Source organism: Lathyrus oleraceus, chromosome 6 (assembly GCF_024323335.1).
Source record: "Lathyrus oleraceus cultivar Zhongwan6 chromosome 6, CAAS_Psat_ZW6_1.0, whole genome shotgun sequence".
NCBI classification, from domain to species: Eukaryota; Viridiplantae; Streptophyta; class Magnoliopsida; order Fabales; family Fabaceae; genus Lathyrus; species Lathyrus oleraceus.
The window spans coordinates 188,170,483-188,184,725 of NC_066584.1; positions in this window are offsets into that span (position 1 = coordinate 188,170,483).

Consider the following 14,243-nt stretch of genomic DNA (forward strand, 5'->3'; position numbering starts at 1 on the left):
TATAACTGCCTGCAACAATTTGAGCTTCTGTGATGCTGATCTTCCCGAGGAGGGAAGAGACCATAATTTGGCCTTATATATATCTATGAACTGTAAAGACGATGCCCTGTCCAATGTGTTGGTAGACACAGGGTCATCACTCAATGTATTGCCAAAATCCACTCTTGCCAATCTTTCATATCAGGGGCCTCCCATGAGGCAGAGTGGAGTGGTAGTGAAGGCATTCGATGGATCGCGCAAAACTATGATCGGTGAATTAGAACTCCCGATCAAGATTGGACCTAGTGATTTCCAGATCACTTTCCAGGTCATGGATATTCACCCCTCGTATAGCTGTTTTCTTGGCAGACCATGGATTCACGAGGCATACGCCGTGACGTCCACCCTACACATAAAGTTGAAGTTCGTGAAGAACAAGAAGTTGGTGGTGATAGGGGGAGAAAAGGCTCTATTGGTCAACCATTTATCTTCCTTCTCCTATAATGATGATGAGGATGAGGTTCGAACTTCGTTCCAAGCTTTATCTATTGCTGAGCCTTCTAAGAAAGGACTTTCTTCATTTGTCTCCTATAATGATACGAAGTTGGCAATTGAGCATGATGCAACTACTGGTTTGGGGAAAATGATCAAGTTGGAAGATAACAAGTCTCGAGCTGGCATAGGGTACTCTTCTGGTGTTTCTAATGATTGTGGGTTGTCCAGAGTGGAGGTTTCATCCACACCATTGAAGATCATGAAGTTGCTTCCATTGTTGAAGATGATGAAGAGGAAGACCTAGGCAACTTTGTTATACCTGGAGGAGTCTGCAATAATTGGGTCGCTATTGATGTTCCGACGGTTATCCATAAGTCAACGTAATGTGTTCATTTTGTTTAAAAACCCTTCTCCCATGCCAAAAGGAGAAGTGAAGACATTGTTGGCATAATTTGATTAATACAATGATCTTCATTCAATAATCGCATGTTAAATGTTTGTTTTTCTCAAATTATTTTTCATTTTCACTTTTTGCATGAAATTGGTGATCACTATAAAACCCTGAAAAGAGAATAAACTTCGTTTTTCATCTGCATAATGATTTGCCTTGTTTGAATTCTGAAATCTATTTTATACTCAAAATCATTATGCAGGTTAATCAAACCCATTGAACATAATGATCCAACACCATCTCCCAACTTTGCGTTCCCTGTATTTTAGGCAGAAGAAGATGAGGTTGAAGAGATTCCTGATGAGATTACCCGTCTGCTTGAGCACGAGGAGAAGATCATTCAGCCACATCTTGAGAATTTGGAAACAGTCAACTTGGGGTCTGAAGATTGCATTCGTGAAGTGAAGATTGGGCCACTCCTTGAAGAGTCTGTTAAGAAGGGATTGATTGAGTTGCTACGAGAATATGTCGACGTCTTTGCCTGGTCGTATGAAGACATGCCTGGTCTAGATACTGATATCGTGCAACATTTCTTGCAGTTGAAGCCTGCATGCGTGCCTGTGAAGCCAAAGCCCAGAAGAACTCATTCTGATATGGCAGTGAAGATTAAAGAAGTGCAGAAGTAAATTGATGTGGGGTTTATGGTGACTCCTACATATCCTCAATGGGTGGCCAATATTGTGCCCGTGCCTAAGAAAGATGGAAAAGTCCGAATGTGTGTGGATTACCGTGACTTGAATAAAGCTAGTCCAAAAGATGATTTCCCTCTACCACAGATTGATATGTTGGTAGACAATACGGCTAAATTCAATGTATTTTCATTTATGGACGGATTTTCCAATTATAATCAGATTAAAATGGCACCCGAGGATATGGAGAAGACAACATTCATCACACCTTAGGGAACATTCTGTAATCGAGTGATGTTCTTCGGTTTGAAGAACGCCGGAGCCACGTACCAACACGCTATGACTACCTTGTTTCATGACATGATGCACAAAGAGATCGAGGTGTATGTCGATGATATGATTGCAAAGTCAAAAAACGGAAGTTGAACATGTAGAGCACTTGTTGAAGCTTTTCCAGCGTTTAAGGAAATATAAGATCCGCGTGAATCCGAACAAGTGTACATTTGGAGTCCGTTCCTACAAGTTATTGGGCATTATCATCAGCGAGAGAGGTATTGAGGTTGATCCTGCCAAGGTCAAAGCAATACAAGAGATGCATGCGCCCAAAACTGAGAAGCAAGTCCGGGGTTTTCTTGGCCGCTTGAATTACATTTCAAGATTTATATCCCACATGACTGCCAAATGTGCGCCTATATTCAAGCTCCTCCGGAAAAGTCTGCATCATGATTGGACCGAGGATTTCCATAAGGCCTTTGACAGTATCAAAGAGTATTTGTCCGAACCTCCGATTTTGTCTCCGCCTGTTGAAGGGAGACCATTGATTATGTACTTGACTGTGCTTGATGATTCCATGGGTTGTGTCCTTGGTCAGCAAGATGAATCAGGAAAGAAAGAATATGCAATATACTACTTGAGTAAGAAGTTCACTGTCTGTGAGTCTCGGTACTCAATGCTTGAGAAGTCATGTTGTGCCTTGGCTTGGGCTGCTAAGCGCTTACGCCAGTATATGTTGAATCATACGACTTGGTTGATATCCAAAATGGATCCAATCAAGTATATCTTTGAGAAGCCTGCTTTAACTGGGAGGATTACCCGTTGGCAGATGTTGTTATCTGAGTATGATATTGAGTATCGAGCTCAAAAAGCTATTAAAGCTAGTATCCTGGCTGATCATTTGGCGCATCAACCAATTGAAGATTATCAGTCTGTGCAATATGACTTCCCTGATGAGGAGATTCTGTATTTGAAGATGAAAGATTGTGATGAGCCTACGCTCCCGATGGGGTATGGTGTTTGATGGTGCTGTTAATTAGTATGGAAATGGTATTGGGGCAGTGATTATTACTCCGCAAGCACACATTTTCCTTTTACAGCAAGACTAACTTTCAAATACACGAATAACATGGCGGAGTATGAGGCTTGTATTATGGGTTTGGAAGCATGGAAAAGCAGTTGTTAATATGGTCCAGGGATGCCCTAGCAAGTACAAAGTCCTTTATGTGAATGACATAAGGCAATCCTTAGTTGAGATGTATAAGCTGTTGTGTGAACACAACCATTATGAGCATGATCATGATAGGTGTCAGGTGTGCACTGTAACACCCTTCTAAAATACCCGAATAATTAATTTAAAACAACAAAATATAAATCAGAGTAAATATGCAATTAAGGGTGTCACACTTGACACTTCACACCATGTTCCAAAATATCTGGTCATACTCATTTATTTATCAAAATAAAACATTGCACAATACGCAGCGGATAGAGATCTATCAATCATGCAAACCATGTAACATATAAGTAAATTAACACATTTCATCACCCTAATCATAACACACATTCAGTAACGGCACATCAACTCAAACATCATACTCAACACCAACATAAAGCACACGTATAATCTCAATTCATACTCAACACCAACACAAAACACACGTATAATATTGGAATACATCCATTCATATTATACGTCATACATACATTATGCAATGAGACTCCATGCATGCGGTACCGACTATTCGTGAACATATAGTTCAACTTCACCGACCAAATCCAGGTACGGCTACCAAGCTCACTAGTCCCACTCATTTGAGACCTAGTGACTCACATCACTAATTCCTCACCATGGGAATTAACTACCACCCCAAGGGCCATGCTATGCACGCTAATCACCTAGCATGCAAACATCAACAACAGTCCAAAATGACTAACATCACTAATTCCTCACCATGGGAATTAGCTACCACCATAAAGGCCACATTATGCTATGCCAAATCACCTAGCATGCAACATCAACAACAATCCACAATGGACATATGCTCACACTCTAAGCCATAAAACAGTCCATCCACAATTACATACATAATATACACATTCACAACATTATGCATATTTTCACACATCATCAGCATATTTATCACATAATCATATCATGTCATGCCAAATAATTCAATCACAGTATTAGCACACTCTACTAATACCTATCCTACTCAAAACAACGGGAAATAATCCCTACTATATCACACACCGATATAGGCCAATCACCAATTATGTTCACAACATTAAAATATCAATTTTTCCAATTTCCAACAGTGTTAACCGGTTAACGCCCTGGGTTAACCGGTTAACGCAACACAGAACACGCTTTCTGGCAAAACTCAACAGTGTTAACCGGTTAACGCCCTGGGTTAACCGGTTAACGCAAACAGAACAACAATTTTCACAAATCACAACAGTGTTAACCGGTTAACGCCCTGGGTTAATCGGTTAACGCAAGCAAAACAGCAATACTTCACAATTCCTAACAGTGTTAACCGGTTAACACCCTGGGTTAACCGGTTAACGCAAGACAGAAAGTTGTTCCTGCGCTAACACGAAGCAGAATGCAGAATTCTCCGCATTTTCCGCCGTTGGAGGACTTCCGGACCTCCGATTTCAATTCCGTAAAAAGCTACACTTTCGGGAAATCAAGACTCATCCAATTACAGAGTCAATTACAGCTTTAACACAACTTATCCAACACCATTTTTCAGCATTCAACATCCCAATTAGGGTCAATTCAACGGCTTATCACTACCCATTACATGTTAACCCATAATACCCATTAAACGACGATAAACCCCCCTTACCTGAGTTAATCCGGCGAATCTTTAAGCTTCAAGCTTTTCTCTTCTCCAACCTTCTTCCTCTTGCTCTGTCTCTTTGCCCTTTTCCTCTTTTCAGCCGCTTCTCTGCTTTTCACGTGAAACCCTTTCTTTACCAAATGGGACTCTTTTTCTTATTTCCCACTTATATATATTTTCCAATAATTATTATTCCAATAATTATAATAATAATAATCCAATAATTCCAATTATTTAATTAAATTAATAAATATAATATTAACTTAAATTAAATAATTATCTTATTTTTATCGGGGTGTTACAACTCTCCCCCACTAAAAGAGTTTTCGTCCTCGAAAACATACCTCAAGCGAACAACTCTGGATAAGACTCCTTCATCTGACTCTCAAGTTCCCAAGTCACATTGCCACCTGCTGGTCCTCCCCAAGCTACCTTTACCAAAGTAATCTCTTTACCCCGCAACTGCTTCAACTCTCGATCCTCTATCCTCATAGGTGATGTTTCAACAGTCAGGTTATCTCTCACCTGTACATCATCTACTTGGACCACATGCGACGGATCAGGAATGTACCTCCTCAACTGAGACACATGAAAAACCTCATGCAAATTCCCAAGTGACGGCGGTAAATCGATACGATAGGCTACCTCCCCTATCCTCTCCAAAATCTGATAAGGACCAATAAATCGAGGTGTCAACTTCTTCGACTTCAAAGCTCGACCAACCCCAGTTATCGGAGTAACACGAAGAAACACATGATCTCCCTCTTGAAACTCAAGTGACTTCCTCCTCTTGTCGTGATAACTCTTCTGACGACTCTGAGCAATCCTCATCTTCTCCTGAATCATCTTAATCTTTTCCGTAGTTTGTTGAACAATCTCCGGTCCAACCACAACACTCTCACCGGACTCATACCAACATAAAGGTGTCCGACATCTCCTACCATACAAAGCTTCAAACGGTGCCATACCAATGCTCGAATGAAAACTATTGTTGTAGGTAAACTCAATCAAAGGTAAATAACAATCCCAAGTACCTCTCTTTTCCAAAACACAAGCCCTCAAAAGATCCTCCAGTGTCTGAATCGTCCTCTCAGTCTGACCATCAGTCTGCAGATGATATGCAGAACTCAATCTCAGCTTAGTTCCCAAAGCCTTCTGCAAACCTTCCCAGAACTTCGATGTGAATCTAGGATCTCTGTCCGAAACAATACTCGACGGAATACCATGCAAACTTACAATTTTCTCAATATACAACTCAGTTAATCTCTCTAACGGATAATCCATTCTGATCGGAATGAAATGAGCCGATTTTGTCAATCTGTCAACAATCACCCAAATAGCTTCAAAATTCTTAATTGTCCTCGGTAAACCCGAAACAAAATCCATACTGATACTATCCCACTTCCACTCTGGAATAGCCAACGGTTGCATTAGCCCAGACGGCTTCTGATGGTCAATCTTTGACTTCTGACAAGTCAAACAAGAATAAACAAAACTCACAATTTCTTTTTTCATTCCCGGCCACCAAAATAACCTTTTCAAATCATGATACATCTTCGTAGCTCCAGGATGAATACTCAGGCCACTACGATGTCCTTCCTCAAGAATACTCTTCTTAAGTTCGGTAACATCCGGAATACACACCCGATTACCAAATTTCAAAACACCATTCTCATCAACTCTGAATTCACCACCTTGACCTTGATTCACTAGAGTCAACTTATCAACCAAAAGCACATCGGATTTCTGACCCTCTCTAATCTCATCCAGAATACCACTTGTTAACTTCAACATTCCCAATTTAACACTATTGTGAGTACTCTCACACACCAAACTCAAGTCTCTAAACTGCTCCATCAAATCCAATTCCTTAACCATTAACATAGACATATGCAATGATTTCCGACTCAATGCATCAGCCACTACGTTTGCTTTACCCGGATGGTAATTCAAACCAAAGTCATAATCCTTCAGAAACTCTAACCATCTCCTCGGTCTCATATTCAGCTCTTTCTGATCAAACAAATACTTTAAACTTTTATGGTCACTGAAAACCTCAAATCTTGACCCGTACAAGTAATGCCTCCATAACTTCAGAACAAATACCACAGCTGCCAACTCTAAATCGTGTGTCGGATAGTTCCTCTCATGAACCTTCAGTTGTCTCGAAGCATAAGCTACAACCTGCTTATTTTGCATTAACACACCACCCAAACCCAACAATGAAGCATCACAGTAAACCTCAAATAGTTCTGACGGACTCGGTAAAATCAGAATAGGAGCAGTAGTTAACCTTCTCTTTAACTCTTGGAAACCTTCTTCACATTTTGAGTCCCAAACAAATGCTTGCCCCTTTCTAGTCAACATCGTTAACGGTAATGCCAACTTAGAAAATCCCTCAATGAACTTCCTATAATAACCAGCCAAACCAAGGAAACTTCGAATCTCAGCAACAGACTTCGGAGCTTCCCACTGAGATACCGCTTCTATCTTAGAAGGATCAACAGCAACACCACCTCTTGAAATCACATGACCAAGAAAACTAACTTCTTCTAACCAACAACACCGGTGCACCCCACGGTGACACACTCGGACGAATAAATTTCTTATCCAACAGATCTTCCAACTGACTCTTCAATTCAGTTAACTCAACAGCAGACATACGGTACGGAGCCATCGACACCGGCCTAGTACCAGGTACCAAATCAATCGAGAACTCAACTTCACGCTCTGGCGGTAATTCGTTCACTTCTTCCGGAAACACATCAGGAAAATCGCACACCACGGCTAGATCGCAAATCACCAGTTTATCTTTAGCCTCCAAAGTCGCTAACAGCATAAACAACTCTGCCCCAACTGCTACTGCCTCATTCACCTGCCTTGCTGACAGAAACAAACTCTTTCCTTCCTCAATCTCAGGAAAGATCACAGTTTTATCAAAACAATTGATATAGACTCGGTTAAACACCAACCAGTTCATACCCAGAATAACATCAATCTGCACAAGTGGAAGACACACTAGGTCCATCCCAAAGTCTCTACCAAAAATACTCAAAGGACAATTTAAACAAACTGAAGTAGTAGTCACTGAACCCTTCGCAGGAGTATCAATCACCATACTTCCATGCATCTCAGATATCTCTAATTTAAGTTTCACAGCACAATCCAAAGATATAAAGGAATGAGTCGCACCTGTGTCAATAATAGCTACAAGAGGAAAGCCATTAATATAACACGTACCTCGGATCAAACGATCATCTGCATAAGTCTCAGAACCCGGTAAAGCAAAGACCTTGCCTCCCGACTGATTCTCTTTCTTCGGCTTAGGACACTGTGGACTGATATGACCCACCTCTCCACAGTTGAAACAAGTCACAGTCTTCAACCGGCACTCTGCAACCAAGTGACCACCTTTGCCACATTTGAAACACTTCCTAGCAGCACTGGTACACTCATGGACATGATGTCCAGCCTGACCACATCTGTAACACTTAGCAGGGGCACTAGAGTCTCCCCCACTAGGCCTCTTCATCCCACTCTGTCTCTGAACACCTTCGCCAACTGCATACGGTTTTCCATGGTCATTCTGATTCTTGCCTTTCCTATCAACCCTCTGCTGATAGCTTTCCGCTCTGGCCTTAGTATCCTGTTCAAACATTCTGCAACAGTCGACCAAATTAGAAAACACTCTAATCCGCTGATACCCAATAGCCCGCTTGATCTCGGGACGTAACCCTTTCTCAAACCTCACACATTTTGAAAATTCTCCAGTAGCCTCATCATAGGGAGTGTAATACTTCGACAGCTCTGTGAACTTAGCAGCATACTCAGTAACAGACCGGTTGCCTTGCTTCAATTCTAAGAACTCTATCTCTCTCCTTCCTCTGACATCCTCTGGAAGGTACTTCCTCAGAAATCTCTCTCTGAACACCGCCCAAGTGACCTCAGCACTCCCGACAGCTTCCAACTCAGTGCGGGTAGCAACCCACCAATCATCTGCTTCCTCAGACAGCATATGCGTACCAAACCTGACCTTCTGGTTATCGGCACACTCAGTCACTCGGAAGATCCTCTCGATTTCCTTCAACCACTTCTGAGCACCATCTGGATCGTATGCTCCCTTGAACATTGGAGGATTGTTCTTTTGGAACTCACTCAGTTGACGAGCAGCTCCCATTCCCACAACATTCGGATTCCCTCCAAGTACTCCAGCTAGCATACCCAGAGCCTCAGCAATCGCAGCATCGTCTCTACTTCTTCCAGCCATCTCTATTCTGAGAACCCAACAAGATAAAACAATAAGTACTGATAGGGTTACGCAACACCTATCCCGTACAGGGAAACAAAATAATTACGACTCGACTCGACCGACTATGCTCTGATACCACTAATGTAACACCCTTCTAAAATACACCAATAATTAATTTAAAACAATAAAATATAAATCAGAGTAAATATGCAATTAAGGGTGTCACACTTGACACTTCACACCATGTTCCAAAATATCTGGTCATACTCATTTATTTATCAAAATAAAACATTGCACAATACGCAGCGGATAGAGATCTATCAATCATGCAAACCATGTAACACATTACAGGTAAGGTCATTCAACAACCAACAATGAAAATAAGGTAAAACATCCCGTCCCGATGTTACATCTACCAGAGCATGACCCACTAAGGAACTACACTAGACTCCAAGTTCTAGCTTCTACTCAATCACTGCTCGTTACCTGAAAAATAGTTGTAAGGGTGAGTTCCTCAATCGATATAATAAGCATTATAAAATATCATGTAATTCTAAGTAAATTAACACATTTCATCACCCTAATCATAACACACATTCAGTAACGGCACATCAACTCAAACATCATACTCAACACCAACATAAAGCACACGTATAATCTCAATTCATACTCAACACCAACACAAAACACACGTATAATATTGGAATACATCCATTCATATTATACGTCATACATACATTATGCAATGAGACTCCATGCATGCGGTACCGACTATTCGTGAACATATAGTTCAACTTCACCGACCAAATCCAGGTACGGCTACCAAGCTCACTAGTCCCACTCATTTGAGACCTAGTGACTCACATCACTAATTCCTCACCATGGGAATTAGCTACCACCCCAAGGGCCATGCTATGCACGCTAATCACCTAGCATGCAAACATCAACAACAGTCCAAAATGACTAACATCACTAATTCCTCACCATGGGAATTAGCTACCACCATAAAGGCCACATTATGCTATGCCAAATCACCTAGCATGCAACATCAACAACAATCCACAATGGACATATGCTCACACTCTATGCCATAAAACAGTCCATCCACAATTACATACATAATATACACATTCACAACATTATGCATATTTTCACACATCATCAGCATATTTATCACATAATCATATCATGTCATGCCAAATAATTCAATCACAGTATTAGCACACTCTACTAATACCTATCCTACTCAAAACAACGGGAAATAATCCCTACTATATCACACACCGATATAGGCCAATCACCAATTATGTTCACAACATTAAAATATCAATTTTTCCAATTTCCAACAGTGTTAACCGGTTAACGCCCTGGGTTAACCGGTTAACGCAACACAGAACACGCTTTCTGGCAAAACTCAACAGTGTTAACCGGTTAACGCCCTGGGTTAACGGTTAACGCAAACAGAACAACAATTTTCACAAATCACAACAGTGTTAACCGGTTAACGCCCTGGGTTAACCGGTTAACGCAAGCAAAACAGCAATACTTCACAATTCCTAACAGTGTTAACCGGTTAACACCCTGGGTTAACCGGTTAACGCAAGACAGAAAGTTGTTCCTGCGCTAACACGAAGCAGAATGCAGAATTCTCCGCATTTTCCGCCGTTGGAGGACTTCCGGACCTCCGATTTCAATTCCGTAAAAAGCTACACTTTCGGGAAATCAAGACTCGTCCAATTACAGAGTCAATTACAGCTTTAACACAACTTATCCAACACCATTTTCAGCATTCAACATCCCAATTAGGGTCAATTCAATGGCTTATCACTACCCATTACATGTTAACCCATAATACCCATTAAACGACGATAAACCCCCCTTACCTGAGTTAATCCGGCGAATCTTTAAGCTTCAAGCTTTTCTCTTCTCCAACCTTCTTCCTCTAGCTCTGTCTCTTTGCCCTTTTCCTCTTTTCAGCCGCTTCTCTGCTTTTCACGTGAAACCCTTTCTTTACCAAATGGGACTCTTTTTCTTATTTCCCACTTATATATATTTTCCAATAATTATTATTCCAATAATTATAAAAATAATAATCCAATAATTCCAATTATTTAATTAAATTAATAAATATAATATTAACTTAAATTAAATAATTATCTTATTTTTATCGGGGTGTTACATGCACTATCAATGAGAGAGGATGTTGTCAAGTGAGAAGGGACATCCAAGAGATGATAGATCAAGGGATGATTGAGATACTTCAGAATCGTAATAAGGATGAAGTTGGTGTTATCACACCCCTGTTTAAAATGCCTGATCCAGTTGTTATCAAGTATGATGGCAGCAAGAAGAAAGTATTGCCAGCTCTTGTGATTAAGCCAGCGGGTCCTATCCCGTATGTGTCAGATAAGGCGATTCCCTATCGTTATAACGCTGTTATGCTGGAGGATGGAAAGGAGGTGTCGTTGCCCTCGACTTCTGTGGTCAGCATTTCAGATGTCAGTGGAGTGACCCGTAGTGGTCGTGTTTTCTCGGCTCAGCCGAAATCCCACGAAGAAATTGTGAAGAAGGATGTTGTCAATCCTGCTGGTCCCGTGGGGACTTCTTCTTCAAATAATTCTATTCCTGTTGTGAAGGGTATCGACCATGTTATTGTCAAATCCAATAATGCGCCTATCCTAGTTGGCCAGCCTGGAATTTTGAAAGAGGATGGTGATGAGATGTTGAGGCTCATCAAAAGGAGCGAGTCTAATGTTGTGGATCAGTTGCTACAAACTCCATCGGATATATATGTCTTATCTTTGTTGTTGAATTCAGAGCCACACCGTGAAGCATTGCAAAGGGTGTTGGATGTGGCATACGTGGATCACGATGTCAAAATTGAGCAGTTTGATAGCATTGTTGCAAATATAACTGCCTGCAACAATTTGAGCTTCTGTGATGCTGATCTTCTCGAGGAGGGAAGAGACCATAATTTGGCCTTACATATATCTATGAACTATAAAGACGATGCCCTGTCCAATGTGTTGGTAGACACAGGGTCATCACTCAATGTATTGCCAAAATCCACTCTTGCCAATCTTTCATATCAGGGGCCTCCCATGAGGCAGAGTGGAGTGGTAGTGAAGGCATTCGATGGATCGCACAAAACTATGATCGGTGAATTAGAACTCCCGATCAAGATTGGACCTAGTGATTTCCAGATCACTTTCCAGGTCATGGATATTCATCCGTCGTATAGCTGTTTTCTTGGCAGACCATGGATTCACGAGGCAGACGCCGTGACGTCCACCCTACACCAAAGTTGAAGTTCGTGAAGAACAAGAAGTTGGTGGTGATAGGGGGAGAGAAGGCTCTCTTGGTCAACCATTTATCTTCCTTCTCCTATAATGATGATGAGGATGAGGTTGGAACTTCGTTCCAAGCTTTATCTATTACTGAGCCTTCTAAGAAAGGACTTTCTTCATTTGTCTCCTATAATGATACGAAGTTGGCAATTGAGCATGGTGCAACTACTGGTTTGGGGAAAATGATCAAGTTGGAAGATAACAAGTCTTGAGCTGGCATAGGGTACTCTTCTGGTGTTTCTAATGATTGTGGGTTGTCCAGAGTGGAGGTTTCATCCACACCGTTGAAGATCATGAAGTTACTGCCATTGTTGAAGATGATGAAGAGGAAGACCTTGGCAACTTTGTTATACCTGGAGGAGTCTGCAATAATTGGGTCGCTATTGATGTTCCGACGGTTATCCATAAGTCAACGTAATGTGTTCATTTTGTTTAAAAACCCTTCTCCCATGCCAAAAGGAGAAGTGAAGACATTGTTGGCATAATTTGATTAATACAATGATATTCATTCAATAAATTCATGTTAAGTGTTTGTTTTTCCAATTATTTTCCCTTTTCGCTTTTTGCATGAAATTGGTGATCACATAAAACCCTAAAAAGATAAAATAAAATCAATCTTTTCATTTGCATAATGATTTGCCTTGCTTGAATTCTAAAAGCTTTTATATCCAAAATCATTATGCAGGTTGATCAAACCCATTGAACATAATGATCCAACACCATCTCCCAACTTTGAATTCCCTGTATTTGAGGAGGAAGAAGATGATGTTGAAGAGATTCCTGACGAGATTACCCGTCTACTTGAGCATGAAGAGAAAATCATTCAGCCGCATCTTGAGAATCTGGAAACAGTCAATTTAGGGTCTGAAGATTGTGTGTGAGAAGTAAAGATTGGGGCACTCCTAGAAGAGTCTGTTAAGAAGGGATTGATTGAATTGCTACGAGAATGTGTCGACGTGTTTGCCTGGTCGTATGAAGACATGCCTGGTCTAGATACTGATATCGTGCAACATTTCTTGCAGTTGAAGCCTGCATGCGTGCCTGTGAAGCCAAAGCCCAGAAGAACTCATTCTGATATGGCAGTGAAGATTAAAGAAGTGCAGAAGTAAATTGATGCGGGGTTTATGGTGACTCCTACATATCCTCAATGGGTGGCCAATATTGTGCCCGTGCCTAAGAAAGATGGAAAAGTCCGAATGTGTGTGGATTACCGTGACTTGAATAAAGCTAGTCCAAAAGATGATTTCCCTCTACCACAGATTGATATGTTGGTAGACAATACGGCTAAATTCAATGTATTTTCATTTATGGACGGATTTTCCAATTATAATCAGATTAAAATGGCACCCGAGGATATGGAGAAGACAACATTCATCACACCTTAGGGAACATTCTGTTATCGAGTGATGTTCTTCGGTTTGAAGAACACCGGAGCCACGTACCAACACGCTATGACTACCTTGTTTCATGACATGATGCACAAAGAGATCGAGGTGTATGTCGATGATATGATTGCAAAGTCAAAAACGGAAGTTGAACATGTAGAGCACTTGTTGAAGCTTTTCCAGCGTTTGAGGAAATATAAGATCCGCGTGAATCCGAACAAGTGTACATTTGGAGTCCGTTCCTGCAAGTTATTGGGCATTATTATAAGCGAGAGAGGTATTGAGGTTGATCCTGCCAAGGTCAAAGCAATACAAGAGATGCCTGCGCCCAAAACTGAGAAGCAAGTCCGGGGTTTTCTTGGCCGCTTGAATTACATTTCAAGATTTATATCCCACATGACTGCCAAATGTGCGCCTATATTCAAGCTCCTCCGGAAAAGTCTGCGTCATGATTGGAACGAGGATTTCCATAAGGCCTTTGACAGTATCAAAGAGTATTTGTCCGAACCTCCGATTTTGTCTCCGCCTGTTGAAGGGAGACCATTGATTATGTACTTGACTGTGCTTGATGATTCCATGGTTTGTG